Genomic DNA, 15,364 nt, shown 5'->3' on the forward strand with positions numbered 1-15,364 from the left:
ATGGGGTCCCCCGTTTCCCGCCATTTTACTTTAAAAAAAAAAAAAAAAAAAAAAAAAAAAACATTGGGGGCCAGGATTGTGTGTGTGTGTGTGTGTGTGTGTGTGTCTCTCTCTCTCTCTCTCTCTCTCTCTCTCTCTCTCTCTCTCTCTCTCTCTCTCTCTCTGTCTGTCTGTCTGTCTGTCTGTCTGTCTGTCTGTCTGTCGCTGTGCCTCTGTGCCTCTGTGTCTCTGTGTCTGTGACTGTGACTTTCTTTTTATCCACAGCCCTCGAAAACTTGGAAGAGTGGGTTCCGGGAGCACCCGCGGGAACCCTGCCTAGAGTGCACAGAGTGTGTCTCGGGCCCCGACCTCTTGACTTCCATATGACTCTGGTTTCTCTTCATTACGCACAAGCCTTTCGCCTTTTACTAAAGACTTCCGTGGAGAGGAACACTTACGAGTTCAACGTATTTTTGGAGCGGCTTTGCTTCTTGCAGAGCCCGGTATCTTGTTTCAAGAGAAATTGACAGAGATGGGCCAGGATAGGGACTTAAAGACGCATTAGCGACTTTTTCCAAAAAACACCTGCCTGTTGCCAAGGAAACGGTGGGTGGGTGGGTGGGTGGGTGGGTGGTTGGTTGAGTGGGGGTTGGAGGGGGAGAGGAGCTGGCTTTTGCCAACCCACCCGCTGAGGTCTGTCGAGACCCCCGGGGGTCCGGCGGTTTCAGGGTTCCATTTGTGGGTTATCGCTTCTCGGCCTTTTGGCTCAGATCAAGCTCGGTACCGAGGTGCCCCAGAGCCCGCTGAGTCAGAAGGTCGAAGAGAAGGCAGGAGGGAGGAAATTGTTGGTATCGGCAATTTTTTCTTCATTTAAGAGAGGGAAAAGTGAGAAAAATGGAGAAAAGTGTACAGCACAGGTCGGTTCCGGTATCGGTTTGGCAAACACAGTGAGGTTTGCCTGGAGAGAGAAGGAGTTGAGCCAGTTCGGGAGGGAAACGTTCGGGAGAAACGTTTTAATGACGACCTTGAAAGTGGAGGTGATGGATGTCTTGTGCCTTCAGGACAACCCGAGGGAGAGTGCTTTGAGGTGACGTTCCACAAAGAGGAGAAGCACGAGGAGGTAATGAAGAGGGCGAGAGAGATGGGCAAGGAGAGACCCCTGTGCCATTACGAGGTGACTAGCCTGGCCAAAACCAATTTCAGGCTGGTCACAGTGAACGTATACAACCCTCATGTGAAGGATGAGGAGGTGAGGGCCTTTCTGGGGAGATACCTGGATGGCGTCTCCTCAGCAAGGCACATAAAGGATTCCTTGGGCTTTTGGAATGGGAGGAGATGCTTCCAGGCTCTCCTCAGAGAGGACCCGAAGGGGTTGGATGGTTACCTCCATCCTCCAGCGTTGTTCTCCCTGGGGGCTGACAGGGGGACGTTACATTATGCCCGTCAGCCTCCGTTCTGCGGGCGATGTATGGCCTACGGCCACACACTCGCCTCGTGCAGCGCCAGGAGATGCAGATACTGTGGATCGGGTGAGCACGTGGCGAGGGACTGTGTCGAGCCGAAGAAATGCCACGGGTGTGGCTCGGTAGCGCACCTGTGGCGGGACTGCCCGGCTGGGCGTGGGTCATACGCGTCTGCAGCTGGGGGGGGAGCGAGAGCGGAGGATGGAGGAAGACGAGGAAGAGAGGAGCCGGAAGATGGGGGTGGAAGGACTGCACAGAAGGAGTCGGAGGGTGGAGGAGAAAAAGAGGAGAAGAGAGCTGGGACAGAGAAAGAGGACGGGATGGAAGAAGAGGAGGACGGGATAGAAGGAGAGGTGGTCGGGACAGAAGAAGAGGTGGCCGGGATGGAAGGAGAAGGAGTCGGAATAGAGGTTGGGAAGGAGGTTGAAGGAGAAAAGGAAAAGAAAAAGAAGAAGAAGAAGACTGCGACGAGGATGGAGGAGAGTGAGGAGACGGTGAGAGTCGAGAGACCAGAGGAGACAACAGGGGAGAGGAAGGAGACGGAGGGGGAGGTTGTGGAGATGGAACCAGAAGGAGAGGCGGCCGGAATGGAGGAAGGGAAGGAGGTAAAAGGTGAAAAGGAGAAGACGGTGATGGGGGATGGGATGGTGAGTGTGAAGAGGGCAGAGTTGGAGGTGAAAGGCATAATGAAGGTTTTAGTAGAGAAAAAAAAGGCAGAGGCAAAGGCAAAGGAGAGGAAAGCGCTGGGGTTTACGAGGGATATGCAGGCCCTCCTAACCCTCCGGCCAAGAGGACAAAGAAGGTGGGGAGGAGGAGGGGTGTAAAGAAGGGGGATGGGGAGGTGGCGGGGCCCTCGTGGGCTCCGTCTCCATCTTCCTTTAAACCCCTCGCAGAGCTTGACCTCCCGGGTATGGCTCGGAGCTGGATGATGGAGGGGGAGGCGGATTTCCTCTTTTTGGAGGCCACGTCCCCGGTTCGGAGTCCGGAGGAGGGGGGGGTGATGGACTTGAGTGGGGGGCAGGTGCCGGGTGGCGTTGCTGTATTCAGGGGAGGGGGAACGGTAGGAAATGGGGGTGAAGTGGGGGGTTCACAGAGGAGGTGGGGTCACAGTTGGGAGGGAGAAAGAAGGGGAGCACTGGGTGAGACTTTGGTGTAATATAGGTGGGCTAAATGGGAATTGTGTAGGTTAGTGGTAATAGGCTATTGGATTTGGTCGTTAGTAGACATTTAGGTTAAGGAATTATGAAGATTATTGTTTGGTTTTTGGATTTGGTTAATGTTTTTTAGTTTTGGAATGATTTTTTGTAGTTTGTTGGAATTTGATATTTAAGGGAATTGACGTGATGATTTTTCAACTGTTAAATAGATTGTGGTGCATGTTTTGATGGGGTGGTACAACATTTTGAAAACCAGTGTTTATTGTTGAAAAAACGTTTTGTATGGGATTGTTATAATTGTGTGACTTGCTCACAGTTTAGATGTATGAAAGGAAGAATAAAAGCTTTGAATCATCATCTGTTCTTATCAGTTTAATATCTGATACGTCCCCCATCGGGGGACTACATATTAAATGGATTTTTCGAACAGGGAGTCGGAAATGGGGCTTGCTCCGTCCGCTCCACGCATCGACCCGGTATTGCAGTACCTCCGGGAACGGTGCAACACTTTTCTCCCGTTGTCAAGGAAAAATACAAATTCACAAAGCTATGTAAACAGCTAGCTAGGGCTGGCTAGCTAGCTAGCTAGCTAGCAGAAGAAGAGAAGGAAAGAAACATTCAAACTGAAAGAAAGGCGAAGCGCCCTTCAATGGGGTCCCCCGTTTCCCGCCATTTTACTTTAAAAAAAAAAAAAAAAAAAAAAAAAAAAACATTGGGGGCCAGGATTGTGTGTGTGTGTGTGTGTGTGTGTGTGTGTCTCTCTCTCTCTCTCTCTCTCTCTCTCTCTCTCTCTCTCTCTCTCTCTTTCTCTGTCTGTCTGTCTGTCTGTCTGTCTGTCTGTCTGTCTGTCGCTGTGCCTCTGTGCCTCTGTGTCTCTGTGTCTGTGACTGTGACTTTCTTTTTATCCACAGCCCTCGAAAACTTGGAAGAGTGGGTTCCGGGAGCACCCGCGGGAACCCTGCCTAGAGTGCACAGAGTGTGTCTCGGGCCCCGACCTCTTGACTTCCATATGACTCTGGTTTCTCTTCATTACGCACAAGCCTTTCGCCTTTTACTAAAGACTTCCGTGGAGAGGAACACTTACGAGTTCAACGTATTTTTGGAGCGGCTTTGCTTCTTGCAGAGCCCGGTATCTTGTTTCAAGAGAAATTGACAGAGATGGGCCAGGATAGGGACTTAAAGACGCATTAGCGACTTTTTCCAAAAAACACCTGCCTGTTGCCAAGGAAACGGTGGGTGGGTGGGTGGGTGGGTGGGTGGTTGGTTGAGTGGGGGTTGGAGGGGGAGAGGAGCTGGCTTTTGCCAACCCACCCGCTGAGGTCTGTCGAGACCCCCGGGGGTCCGGCGGTTTCAGGGTTCCATTTGTGGGTTATCGCTTCTCGGCCTTTTGGCTAAGATCAAGTGTAGTATCTGTTCTTATCAGTTTAATATCTGATACGTCCCCCATCGGGGGACTACATATTAAATGGATTTTTCGAACAGGGAGTCGGAAATGGGGCTTGCTCCGTCCGCTCCACGCATCGACCCGGTATTGCAGTACCTCCGGGAACGGTGCAACACTTTTCTCCCGTTGTCAAGGAAAAATACAAATTCACAAAGCTATGTAAACAGCTAGCTAGGGCTGGCTAGCTAGCTAGCTAGCTAGCAGAAGAAGAGAAGGAAAGAAACATTCAAACTGAAAGAAAGGCGAAGCGCCCTTCAATGGGGTCCCCCGTTTCCCGCCATTTTACTTTAGCAGAAAAAAAAAAAAAAAAAAAAAAAAAAAAACATTGGGGGCCAGGTGTGTGTGTGTGTGTGTGTGTGTGTGTGTGTGTCTCTCTCTCTCTCTCTCTCTCTCTCTCTCTCTCTCTCTCTCTCTCTCTCTCTTTCTCTGTCTGTCTGTCTGTCTGTCTGTCTGTCTGTCTGTCTGTCGCTGTGCCTCTGTGCCTCTGTGTCTCTGTGTCTGTGACTGTGACTTTCTTTTTATCCACAGCCCTCGAAAACTTGGAAGAGTGGGTTCCGGGAGCACCCGCGGGAACCCTGCCTAGAGTGCACAGAGTGTGTCTCGGGCCCCGACCTCTTGACTTCCATATGACTCTGGTTTCTCTTCATTACGCACAAGCCTTTCGCCTTTTACTAAAGACTTCCGTGGAGAGGAACACTTACGAGTTCAACGTATTTTTGGAGCGGCTTTGCTTCTTGCAGAGCCCGGTATCTTGTTTCAAGAGAAATTGACAGAGATGGGCCAGGATAGGGACTTAAAGACGCATTAGCGACTTTTTCCAAAAAACACCTGCCTGTTGCCAAGGAAACGGTGGGTGGGTGGGTGGGTGGGTGGGTGGTTGGTTGAGTGGGGGTTGGAGGGGGAGAGGAGCTGGCTTTTGCCAACCCACCCGCTGAGGTCTGTCGAGACCCCCGGGGGTCCGGCGGTTTCAGGGTTCCATTTGTGGGTTATCGCTTCTCGGCCTTTTGGCTAAGATCAAGTGTAGTATCTGTTCTTATCAGTTTAATATCTGATACGTCCCCCATCGGGGGACTACATATTAAATGGATTTTTCGAACAGGGAGTCGGAAATGGGGCTTGCTCCGTCCGCTCCACGCATCGACCCGGTATTGCAGTACCTCCGGGAACGGTGCAACACTTTTCTCCCGTTGTCAAGGAAAAATACAAATTCACAAAGCTATGTAAACAGCTAGCTAGGGCTGGCTAGCTAGCTAGCTAGCTAGCAGAAGAAGAGAAGGAAAGAAACATTCAAACTGAAAGAAAGGCGAAGCGCCCTTCAATGGGGTCCCCCGTTTCCCGCCATTTTACTTTAAAAAAAAAAAAAAAAAAAAAAAAAAAACATTGGGGGCCAGGATTGTGTGTGTGTGTGTGTGTGTGTGTGTGTGTCTCTCTCTCTCTCTCTCTCTCTCTCTCTCTCTCTCTCTCTCTCTCTCTCTCTCTCTCTGTCTGTCTGTCTGTCTGTCTGTCTGTCTGTCTGTCGCTGTGCCTCTGTGCCTCTGTGTCTCTGTGTCTGTGACTGTGACTTTCTTTTTATCCACAGCCCTCGAAAACTTGGAAGAGTGGGTTCCGGGAGCACCCGCGGGAACCCTGCCTAGAGTGCACAGAGTGTGTCTCGGGCCCCGACCTCTTGACTTCCATATGACTCTGGTTTCTCTTCATTACGCACAAGCCTTTCGCCTTTTACTAAAGACTTCCGTGGAGAGGAACACTTACGAGTTCAACGTATTTTTGGAGCGGCTTTGCTTCTTGCAGAGCCCGGTATCTTGTTTCAAGAGAAATTGACAGAGATGGGCCAGGATAGGGACTTAAAGACGCATTAGCGACTTTTTCCAAAAAACACCTGCCTGTTGCCAAGGAAACGGTGGGTGGGTGGGTGGGTGGGTGGGTGGTTGGTTGAGTGGGGGTTGGAGGGGGAGAGGAGCTGGCTTTTGCCAACCCACCCGCTGAGGTCTGTCGAGACCCCCGGGGGTCCGGCGGTTTCAGGGTTCCATTTGTGGGTTATCGCTTCTCGGCCTTTTGGCTCAGATCAAGCTCGGTACCGAGGTGCCCCAGAGCCCGCTGAGTCAGAAGGTCGAAGGAAGGCAGGAGGGAGGAAATTGTTGGTATCGGTTTTTCTTCATTTAAGAGAGGGAAAAGTGAGAAAAATGGAGAAAAGTGTACAGCACAGGTCGGTTCCGGTGGTCGGTTTGGCAAACACAGTGAGGTTTGCCTGGAGAGAGAAGGAGTTGGAACAGTTCGGGAGGGAAACGTTCGGGAGAAACGTTTTAATGACGACCTTGAAAGTGGAGGTGATGGATGTCTTGTGCCTTCAGGACAATCCGAGGGAGAGTGCTTTCGAGGTGACGTTCCACAAAGAAGAGAAGCACGAGGAGGTAATGAAGAGGGCGAGAGAGATGGGCAAGGAGAGACCCCTGTGCCATTACGAGGTGACTAGCCTGGCCAAAACCAATTTCAGGCTGGTCACAGTGAACGTATACAACCCTCATGTGAAGGATGAGGAGGTGAGGGCCTTTCTGGGGAGATACCTGGATGGCGTCTCCTCAGCAAGGCACATAAAGGATTCCTTGGGCTTTTGGAATGGGAGGAGATGCTTCCAGGCTCTCCTCAGAGAGGACCCGAAGGGGTTGGATGGTTACCTCCATCCTCCAGCGTTGTTCTCCCTGGGGGCTGACAGGGGGACGTTACATTATGCCCGTCAGCCTCCGTTCTGCGGGCGATGTATGGACTACGGCCACACACTCGCCTCGTGCAGCGCCAGGAGATGCAGATACTGTGGATCGGGTGAGCACGTGGCGAGGGACTGTGTTGAACCGAAGAAATGCCACGGGTGTGGCTCGGTAGCGCACCTGTGGCGGGACTGCCCGGCTAGGCGTGGGTCATACGCGTCTGCAGCTGGGGGGGGAGCGAGAGCGGAGGATGGAGGAAGACGAGGAAGAGAGGAGCCGGAAGATGGGGGTGGAAGGACTGCACAGAAGGAGTCGGAGGGTGGAGGAGAAAAAGAGGAGAAGAGAGCTGGGACAGAGAAAGAGGACGGGATGGAAGAAGAGGAGGACGGGATAGAAGGAGAGGTGGTCGGGACAGAAGAAGAGGTGGCCGGGATGGAAGGAGAAGGAGTCGGAATAGAGGTTGGGAAGGAGGTTGAAGGAGAAAAGGAAAAGAAAAAGAAGAAGAAGAAGACTGCGACGAGGATGGAGGAGAGTGAGGAGACGGTGAGAGTCGAGAGACCAGAGGAGACAACAGGGGAGAGGAAGGAGACGGAGGGGGAGGTTGTGGAGATGGAACCAGAAGGAGAGGCGGCCGGAATGGAGGAAGGGAAGGAGGTAAAAGGTGAAAAGGAGAAGACGGTGATGGGGGATGGGATGGTGAGTGTGAAGAGGGCAGAGTTGGAGGAACTGAAAGGCATAATGAAGGTTTTAGTAGAGAAAAAAAAGGCAGAGGCAAAGGCAAAGGAGATGGAAAGCGCTGGGGTTTACGAGGGATATGCAGGCCCTCCTAACCCTCCGGCCAAGAGGACAAAGAAGGTGGGGAGGAGGAGGGGTGTAAAGAAGGGGGATGGGGAGGTGGCGGGGCCCTCGTGGGCTCCGTCTCCATCTTCCTTTAAACCCCTCGCAGAGCTTGACCTCCCGGGTATGGCTCGGAGCTGGATGATGGAGGGGGAGGCGGATTTCCTCTTTTTGGAGGCCACGTCCCCGGTTCGGAGTCCGGAGGAGGGGGGGGTGATGGACTTGAGTGGGGGGCAGGTGCCGGGTGGCGTTGCTGTATTCAGGGGAGGGGGAACGGTAGGAAATGGGGGTGAAGTGGGGGGTTCACGAGAGGAGGTGGGGTCACAGTTGGGAGGGAGAAAGAAGGGGAGCACTGGGTGAGACTTTGGTGTAATATAGGTGGGCTAAATGGGAATTGTGTAGGTTAGTGGTAATAGGCTATTGGATTTGGTCGTTAGTAGACATTTAGGTTAAGAGAATTACTGAAGATTATTGTTTGGGTTTTTGGATTTGGTTAATGTTTTTTAGTTTTGGAATGATTTTTTGTAGTTTTGTTGGAATTTGATAAAAAGGGAATTGACGTGATGATTTTTCAACTGTTAAATAGATTGTGGTGCATGTTTTGATGGGGTGGTACAACATTTTGAAAACCAGTGTTTATTGTTGAAAAAACGTTTTGTATGGGATAAAAAAAATCTGTTCTTATCAGTTTAATATCTGATACGTCCCCCATCGGGGGACTACATATTAAATGGATTTTTCGAACAGGGAGTCGGAAATGGGGCTTGCTCCGTCCGCTCCACGCATCGACCCGGTATTGCAGTACCTCCGGGAACGGTGCAACACTTTTCTCCCGTTGTCAAGGAAAAATACAAATTCACAAAGCTATGTAAACAGCTAGCTAGGGCTGGCTAGCTAGCTAGCTAGCTAGCAGAAGAAGAGAAGGAAAGAAACATTCAAACTGAAAGAAAGGCGAAGCGCCCTTCAATGGGGTCCCCCGTTTCCCGCCATTTTACTTTAAAAAAAAAAAAAAAAAAAAAAAAAAAAACATTGGGGGCCAGGATTGTGTGTGTGTGTGTGTGTGTGTGTGTGTGTCTCTCTCTCTCTCTCTCTCTCTCTCTCTCTCTCTCTCTCTCTCTCTCTCTTTCTCTGTCTGTCTGTCTGTCTGTCTGTCTGTCTGTCTGTCTGTCGCTGTGCCTCTGTGCCTCTGTGTCTCTGTGTCTGTGACTGTGACTTTCTTTTTATCCACAGCCCTCGAAAACTTGGAAGAGTGGGTTCCGGGAGCACCCGCGGGAACCCTGCCTAGAGTGCACAGAGTGTGTCTCGGGCCCCGACCTCTTGACTTCCATATGACTCTGGTTTCTCTTCATTACGCACAAGCCTTTCGCCTTTTACTAAAGACTTCCGTGGAGAGGAACACTTACGAGTTCAACGTATTTTTGGAGCGGCTTTGCTTCTTGCAGAGCCCGGTATCTTGTTTCAAGAGAAATTGACAGAGATGGGCCAGGATAGGGACTTAAAGACGCATTAGCGACTTTTTCCAAAAAACACCTGCCTGTTGCCAAGGAAACGGTGGGTGGGTGGGTGGGTGGGTGGTTGGTTGAGTGGGGGTTGGAGGGGGAGAGGAGCTGGCTTTTGCCAACCCACCCGCTGAGGTCTGTCGAGACCCCCGGGGGTCCGGCGGTTTCAGGGTTCCATTTGTGGGTTATCGCTTCTCGGCCTTTTGGCTCAGATCAAGCTCGGTACCGAGGTGCCCCAGAGCCCGCTGAGTCAGAAGGTCGAAGGAAGGCAGGAGGGAGGAAATTGTTGGTATCGGTTTTTCTTCATTTAAGAGAGGGAAAAGTGAGAAAAATGGAGAAAAGTGTACAGCACAGGTCGGTTCCGGTGGTCGGTTTGGCAAACACAGTGAGGTTTGCCTGGAGAGAGAAGGAGTTGGAACAGTTCGGGAGGGAAACGTTCGGGAGAAACGTTTTAATGACGACCTTGAAAGTGGAGGTGATGGATGTCTTGTGCCTTCAGGACAATCCGAGGGAGAGTGCTTTCGAGGTGACGTTCCACAAAGAAGAGAAGCACGAGGAGGTAATGAAGAGGGCGAGAGAGATGGGCAAGGAGAGACCCCTGTGCCATTACGAGGTGACTAGCCTGGCCAAAACCAATTTCAGGCTGGTCACAGTGAACGTATACAACCCTCATGTGAAGGATGAGGAGGTGAGGGCCTTTCTGGGGAGATACCTGGATGGCGTCTCCTCAGCAAGGCACATAAAGGATTCCTTGGGCTTTTGGAATGGGAGGAGATGCTTCCAGGCTCTCCTCAGAGAGGACCCGAAGGGGTTGGATGGTTACCTCCATCCTCCAGCGTTGTTCTCCCTGGGGGCTGACAGGGGGACGTTACATTATGCCCGTCAGCCTCCGTTCTGCGGGCGATGTATGGACTACGGCCACACACTCGCCTCGTGCAGCGCCAGGAGATGCAGATACTGTGGATCGGGTGAGCACGTGGCGAGGGACTGTGTTGAACCGAAGAAATGCCACGGGTGTGGCTCGGTAGCGCACCTGTGGCGGGACTGCCCGGCTAGGCGTGGGTCATACGCGTCTGCAGCTGGGGGGGGAGCGAGAGCGGAGGATGGAGGAAGACGAGGAAGAGAGGAGCCGGAAGATGGGGGTGGAAGGACTGCACAGAAGGAGTCGGAGGGTGGAGGAGAAAAAGAGGAGAAGAGAGCTGGGACAGAGAAAGAGGACGGGATGGAAGAAGAGGAGGACGGGATAGAAGGAGAGGTGGTCGGGACAGAAGAAGAGGTGGCCGGGATGGAAGGAGAAGGAGTCGGAATAGAGGTTGGGAAGGAGGTTGAAGGAGAAAAGGAAAAGAAAAAGAAGAAGAAGAAGACTGCGACGAGGATGGAGGAGAGTGAGGAGACGGTGAGAGTCGAGAGACCAGAGGAGACAACAGGGGAGAGGAAGGAGACGGAGGGGGAGGTTGTGGAGATGGAACCAGAAGGAGAGGCGGCCGGAATGGAGGAAGGGAAGGAGGTAAAAGGTGAAAAGGAGAAGACGGTGATGGGGGATGGGATGGTGAGTGTGAAGAGGGCAGAGTTGGAGGAACTGAAAGGCATAATGAAGGTTTTAGTAGAGAAAAAAAAGGCAGAGGCAAAGGCAAAGGAGATGGAAAGCGCTGGGGTTTACGAGGGATATGCAGGCCCTCCTAACCCTCCGGCCAAGAGGACAAAGAAGGTGGGGAGGAGGAGGGGTGTAAAGAAGGGGGATGGGGAGGTGGCGGGGCCCTCGTGGGCTCCGTCTCCATCTTCCTTTAAACCCCTCGCAGAGCTTGACCTCCCGGGTATGGCTCGGAGCTGGATGATGGAGGGGGAGGCGGATTTCCTCTTTTTGGAGGCCACGTCCCCGGTTCGGAGTCCGGAGGAGGGGGGGGTGATGGACTTGAGTGGGGGGCAGGTGCCGGGTGGCGTTGCTGTATTCAGGGGAGGGGGAACGGTAGGAAATGGGGGTGAAGTGGGGGGTTCACGAGAGGAGGTGGGGTCACAGTTGGGAGGGAGAAAGAAGGGGAGCACTGGGTGAGACTTTGGTGTAATATAGGTGGGCTAAATGGGAATTGTGTAGGTTAGTGGTAATAGGCTATTGGATTTGGTCGTTAGTAGACATTTAGGTTAAGAGAATTACTGAAGATTATTGTTTGGGTTTTTGGATTTGGTTAATGTTTTTTAGTTTTGGAATGATTTTTTGTAGTTTTGTTGGAATTTGATAAAAAGGGAATTGACGTGATGATTTTTCAACTGTTAAATAGATTGTGGTGCATGTTTTGATGGGGTGGTACAACATTTTGAAAACCAGTGTTTATTGTTGAAAAAACGTTTTGTATGGGATTGTTATAATTGTGTGACTTGCTCACAGTTTAGATGTATGAAAGGAAGAATAAAAGCTTTGAATCAATCTGTTCTTATCAGTTTAATATCTGATACGTCCCCCATCGGGGGACTACATATTAAATGGATTTTTCGAACAGGGAGTCGGAAATGGGGCTTGCTCCGTCCGCTCCACGCATCGACCCGGTATTGCAGTACCTCCGGGAACGGTGCAACACTTTTCTTCCGTTGTCAAGGAAAAATGCAAATTCACAAAGCTCTGTAAACACAGCTAGGGCTAGCTAGCTAGCTGGCTAGCTAGCAGAAGAAGAGAAGGAAAGAAACATTCAAACTTAAAGAAAGGCGAAGCGCTCTTCAATGGGGTCCCCCGTTTCCCGCCATTTTACTTAAAAAAAAAAAAAAAAAAAAAAAAAAAAAGAATTGGGGCCAGGATTGTGTGTGTGTGTGTGTGTGTGTGTGTGTGTCTCTCTCTCTCTCTCTCTCTCTCTCTCTCTCTCTCTCTCTCTCTCTCTCTCTCTCTCTGTCTCTCTCTCTGTCTGTCTGTCTCTCTGTCTGTCGCTGTGCCTCTGTGCCTCTGTGTCTCTGTGTCTGTGACTGTGACTTCTTTTTATCCACAGACAGCCCTCGAAAACTTGGAAGAGTGGGTTCCGGGAGCACCCGCGGGAACCCTGCCTAGAGTGCACAGAGTGTGTCTCGGGCCCCGACCTCTTGACTTCCATATGACTCTGGTTTCTCTTCATTACGCACAAGCCTTTCGCCTTTTACTAAAGACTTCCGTGGAGAGGAACACTTACGAGTTCAACGTATTTTTGGAGCGGCTTTGCTTCTTGCAGAGCCCGGTATCTTGTTTCAAGGGAAATTGACAGAGATGGGCCAGGATAGTGACTTAAAGACGCATTAGCGACTTTTTCCAAAAAACACCTGCCTGTTTGTTGCCAGGGAAACGGTGGTTGGTTGGTTGGTTGGTTGGTTGAGTGGGGGTTGGAGGGAGAGAGGAGCTGGCTTTTGCCAACCCACCCGCTGAGGTCTGTCGAGACCCCCGGGGGTCCGGCGGTTTCAGGGTTCCATTTGTGGGTTATCGCTTCTCGGCCTTTTGGCTCAGATCAAGTGTAGTATCTGTTCTTATCAGTTTAATATCTGATACGTCCCCCATCGGGGGACTACATATTAAATGGATTTTTCGAACAGGGAGTCGGAAATGGGGCTTGCTCCGTCCGCTCCACGCATCGACCCGGTATTGCAGTACCTCCGGGAACGGTGCAACACTTTTCTTCCGTTGTCAAGGAAAAATGCAAATTCACAAAGCTCTGTAAACAGCTGGCTAGCTAGCTAGCTGGCTAGCTAGCAGAAGAAGAGAAGGAAAGAAACATTCAAACTGAAAGAAAGGCGAAGCGCTCTTCAATGGGGTCCCCCGTTTCCCGCCATTTTACTTAAAAAAAAAAAAAAAAAAAAAAAAAGAATTGGGGCCAGGATTGTGTGTGTGTGTGTGTGTGTGTGTGTGTGTCTCTCTCTCTCTCTCTCTCTCTCTCTCTCTCTCTCTCTCTCTCTCTCTCTCTCTCTCTGTCTGTCTGTCTCTCTGTCTGTCTCTGTCTCTCTCTGTGCCTCTGTCTCTCTGTGCCTCTGTGTCTGTGACCTTCTTTTTATCCACAGACAGCCCTCGAAAACTTGGAAGAGTGGGTTCCGGGAGCACCCGCGGGAACCCTGCCTAGAGTGCACAGAGTGTGTCTCGGGCCCCGACCTCTTGACTTCCATATGACTCTGGTTTCTCTTCATTACGCACAAGCCTTTCGCCTTTTACTAAAGACTTCCGTGGAGAGGAACACTTACGAGTTCAACGTATTTTTGGAGCGGCTTTGCTTCTTGCAGAGCCCGGTATCTTGTTTCAAGGGAAATTGACAGAGATGGGCCAGGATAGTGACTTAAAGACGCATTAGCGACTTTTTCCAAAAAACACCTGCCTGTTTGTTGCCAGGGAAACGGTGGTTGGTTGGTTGGTTGGTTGGTTGAGTGGGGGTTGGAGGGAGAGAGGAGCTGGCTTTTGCCAACCCACCCGCTGAGGTCTGTCGAGACCCCCGGGGGTCCGGCGGTTTCAGGGTTCCATTTGTGGGTTATCGCTTCTCGGCCTTTTGGCTCAGATCAAGCTCGGTACCGAGGTGCCCCAGAGCCCGCTGAGTCAGAAGGTCGAAGGAAGGCAGGAGGGAGGAAATTGTTGGTATCGGTTTTTCTTCATTTAAGAGAGGGAAAAGTGAGAAAAATGGAGAAAAGTGTACAGCACAGGTCGGTTCCGGTGGTCGGTTTGGCAAACACAGTGAGGTTTGCCTGGAGAGAGAAGGAGTTGGAACAGTTCGGGAGGGAAACGTTCGGGAGAAACGTTTTAATGACGACCTTGAAAGTGGAGGTGATGGATGTCTTGTGCCTTCAGGACAATCCGAGGGAGAGTGCTTTCGAGGTGACGTTCCACAAAGAAGAGAAGCACGAGGAGGTAATGAAGAGGGCGAGAGAGATGGGCAAGGAGAGACCCCTGTGCCATTACGAGGTGACTAGCCTGGCCAAAACCAATTTCAGGCTGGTCACAGTGAACGTATACAACCCTCATGTGAAGGATGAGGAGGTGAGGGCCTTTCTGGGGAGATACCTGGATGGCGTCTCCTCAGCAAGGCACATAAAGGATTCCTTGGGCTTTTGGAATGGGAGGAGATGCTTCCAGGCTCTCCTCAGAGAGGACCCGAAGGGGTTGGATGGTTACCTCCATCCTCCAGCGTTGTTCTCCCTGGGGGCTGACAGGGGGACGTTACATTATGCCCGTCAGCCTCCGTTCTGCGGGCGATGTATGGACTACGGCCACACACTCGCCTCGTGCAGCGCCAGGAGATGCAGATACTGTGGATCGGGTGAGCACGTGGCGAGGGACTGTGTTGAACCGAAGAAATGCCACGGGTGTGGCTCGGTAGCGCACCTGTGGCGGGACTGCCCGGCTAGGCGTGGGTCATACGCGTCTGCAGCTGGGGGGGGAGCGAGAGCGGAGGATGGAGGAAGACGAGGAAGAGAGGAGCCGGAAGATGGGGGTGGAAGGACTGCACAGAAGGAGTCGGAGGGTGGAGGAGAAAAAGAGGAGAAGAGAGCTGGGACAGAGAAAGAGGACGGGATGGAAGAAGAGGAGGACGGGATAGAAGGAGAGGTGGTCGGGACAGAAGAAGAGGTGGCCGGGATGGAAGGAGAAGGAGTCGGAATAGAGGTTGGGAAGGAGGTTGAAGGAGAAAAGGAAAAGAAAAAGAAGAAGAAGAAGACTGCGACGAGGATGGAGGAGAGTGAGGAGACGGTGAGAGTCGAGAGACCAGAGGAGACAACAGGGGAGAGGAAGGAGACGGAGGGGGAGGTTGTGGAGATGGAACCAGAAGGAGAGGCGGCCGGAATGGAGGAAGGGAAGGAGGTAAAAGGTGAAAAGGAGAAGACGGTGATGGGGGATGGGATGGTGAGTGTGAAGAGGGCAGAGTTGGAGGAACTGAAAGGCATAATGAAGGTTTTAGTAGAGAAAAAAAAGGCAGAGGCAAAGGCAAAGGAGATGGAAAGCGCTGGGGTTTACGAGGGATATGCAGGCCCTCCTAACCCTCCGGCCAAGAGGACAAAGAAGGTGGGGAGGAGGAGGGGTGTAAAGAAGGGGGATGGGGAGGTGGCGGGGCCCTCGTGGGCTCCGTCTCCATCTTCCTTTAAACCCCTCGCAGAGCTTGACCTCCCGGGTATGGCTCGGAGCTGGATGATGGAGGGGGAGGCGGATTTCCTCTTTTTGGAGGCCACGTCCCCGGTTCGGAGTCCGGAGGAGGGGGGGGTGATGGACTTGAGTGGGGGGCAGGTGCCGGGTGGCGTTGCTGTATTCAGGGGAGGGGGAACGGTAGGAAATGGGGGTGAAGTGGGGGGTTCACGAGAG

The 15,364-nt window shown here is 51.9% G+C and overlaps 10 non-coding genes and 3 pseudogenes across 10 annotated transcripts; all 13 read left to right on the forward strand.

Annotated features, from left to right (window-relative positions):
* Positions 1–363: 363 nt before the first annotated feature.
* LOC139403384 (U5 spliceosomal RNA) lies at positions 364–480 on the forward strand. The gene has a single exon (XR_011633433.1). It is a non-coding gene; the product is annotated as a U5 spliceosomal RNA (small nuclear RNA).
* Positions 481–2,939: 2,459 nt separating this feature from the next.
* LOC139403366 (U2 spliceosomal RNA) lies at positions 2,940–3,109 on the forward strand (annotated as a pseudogene).
* Positions 3,110–3,609: 500 nt separating this feature from the next.
* On the forward strand, positions 3,610–3,726 carry LOC139403385 (U5 spliceosomal RNA). Its single transcript, XR_011633434.1, has one exon. It is a non-coding gene; the product is annotated as a U5 spliceosomal RNA (small nuclear RNA).
* A 244-nt stretch (positions 3,727–3,970) lies between these two features.
* On the forward strand, positions 3,971–4,161 carry LOC139403354 (U2 spliceosomal RNA). The gene has a single exon (XR_011633414.1). It is a non-coding gene; the product is annotated as a U2 spliceosomal RNA (small nuclear RNA).
* A 509-nt stretch (positions 4,162–4,670) lies between these two features.
* LOC139403386 (U5 spliceosomal RNA) lies at positions 4,671–4,787 on the forward strand. The gene has a single exon (XR_011633435.1). It is a non-coding gene; the product is annotated as a U5 spliceosomal RNA (small nuclear RNA).
* A 244-nt stretch (positions 4,788–5,031) lies between these two features.
* LOC139403356 (U2 spliceosomal RNA) lies at positions 5,032–5,222 on the forward strand. Its single transcript, XR_011633415.1, has one exon. It is a non-coding gene; the product is annotated as a U2 spliceosomal RNA (small nuclear RNA).
* A 499-nt stretch (positions 5,223–5,721) lies between these two features.
* Positions 5,722–5,838, forward strand: LOC139403388 (U5 spliceosomal RNA). The gene has a single exon (XR_011633436.1). It is a non-coding gene; the product is annotated as a U5 spliceosomal RNA (small nuclear RNA).
* A 2,394-nt stretch (positions 5,839–8,232) lies between these two features.
* On the forward strand, positions 8,233–8,412 carry LOC139403368 (U2 spliceosomal RNA; annotated as a pseudogene).
* A 502-nt stretch (positions 8,413–8,914) lies between these two features.
* On the forward strand, positions 8,915–9,031 carry LOC139403389 (U5 spliceosomal RNA). The gene has a single exon (XR_011633437.1). It is a non-coding gene; the product is annotated as a U5 spliceosomal RNA (small nuclear RNA).
* A 2,460-nt stretch (positions 9,032–11,491) lies between these two features.
* On the forward strand, positions 11,492–11,659 carry LOC139403365 (U2 spliceosomal RNA; annotated as a pseudogene).
* Positions 11,660–12,159: 500 nt separating this feature from the next.
* Positions 12,160–12,276, forward strand: LOC139403390 (U5 spliceosomal RNA). The gene has a single exon (XR_011633438.1). It is a non-coding gene; the product is annotated as a U5 spliceosomal RNA (small nuclear RNA).
* Positions 12,277–12,516: 240 nt separating this feature from the next.
* LOC139403357 (U2 spliceosomal RNA) lies at positions 12,517–12,707 on the forward strand. The gene has a single exon (XR_011633416.1). It is a non-coding gene; the product is annotated as a U2 spliceosomal RNA (small nuclear RNA).
* Positions 12,708–13,192: 485 nt separating this feature from the next.
* LOC139403391 (U5 spliceosomal RNA) lies at positions 13,193–13,309 on the forward strand. The gene has a single exon (XR_011633439.1). It is a non-coding gene; the product is annotated as a U5 spliceosomal RNA (small nuclear RNA).
* Positions 13,310–15,364: the final 2,055 nt, after the last annotated feature.

The sequence above is a fragment of the Oncorhynchus clarkii genome, unplaced genomic scaffold (genome assembly GCF_045791955.1).
Source record: "Oncorhynchus clarkii lewisi isolate Uvic-CL-2024 unplaced genomic scaffold, UVic_Ocla_1.0 unplaced_contig_2029_pilon_pilon, whole genome shotgun sequence".
In the NCBI taxonomy this organism is placed as follows: domain Eukaryota; kingdom Metazoa; phylum Chordata; class Actinopteri; order Salmoniformes; family Salmonidae; genus Oncorhynchus; species Oncorhynchus clarkii.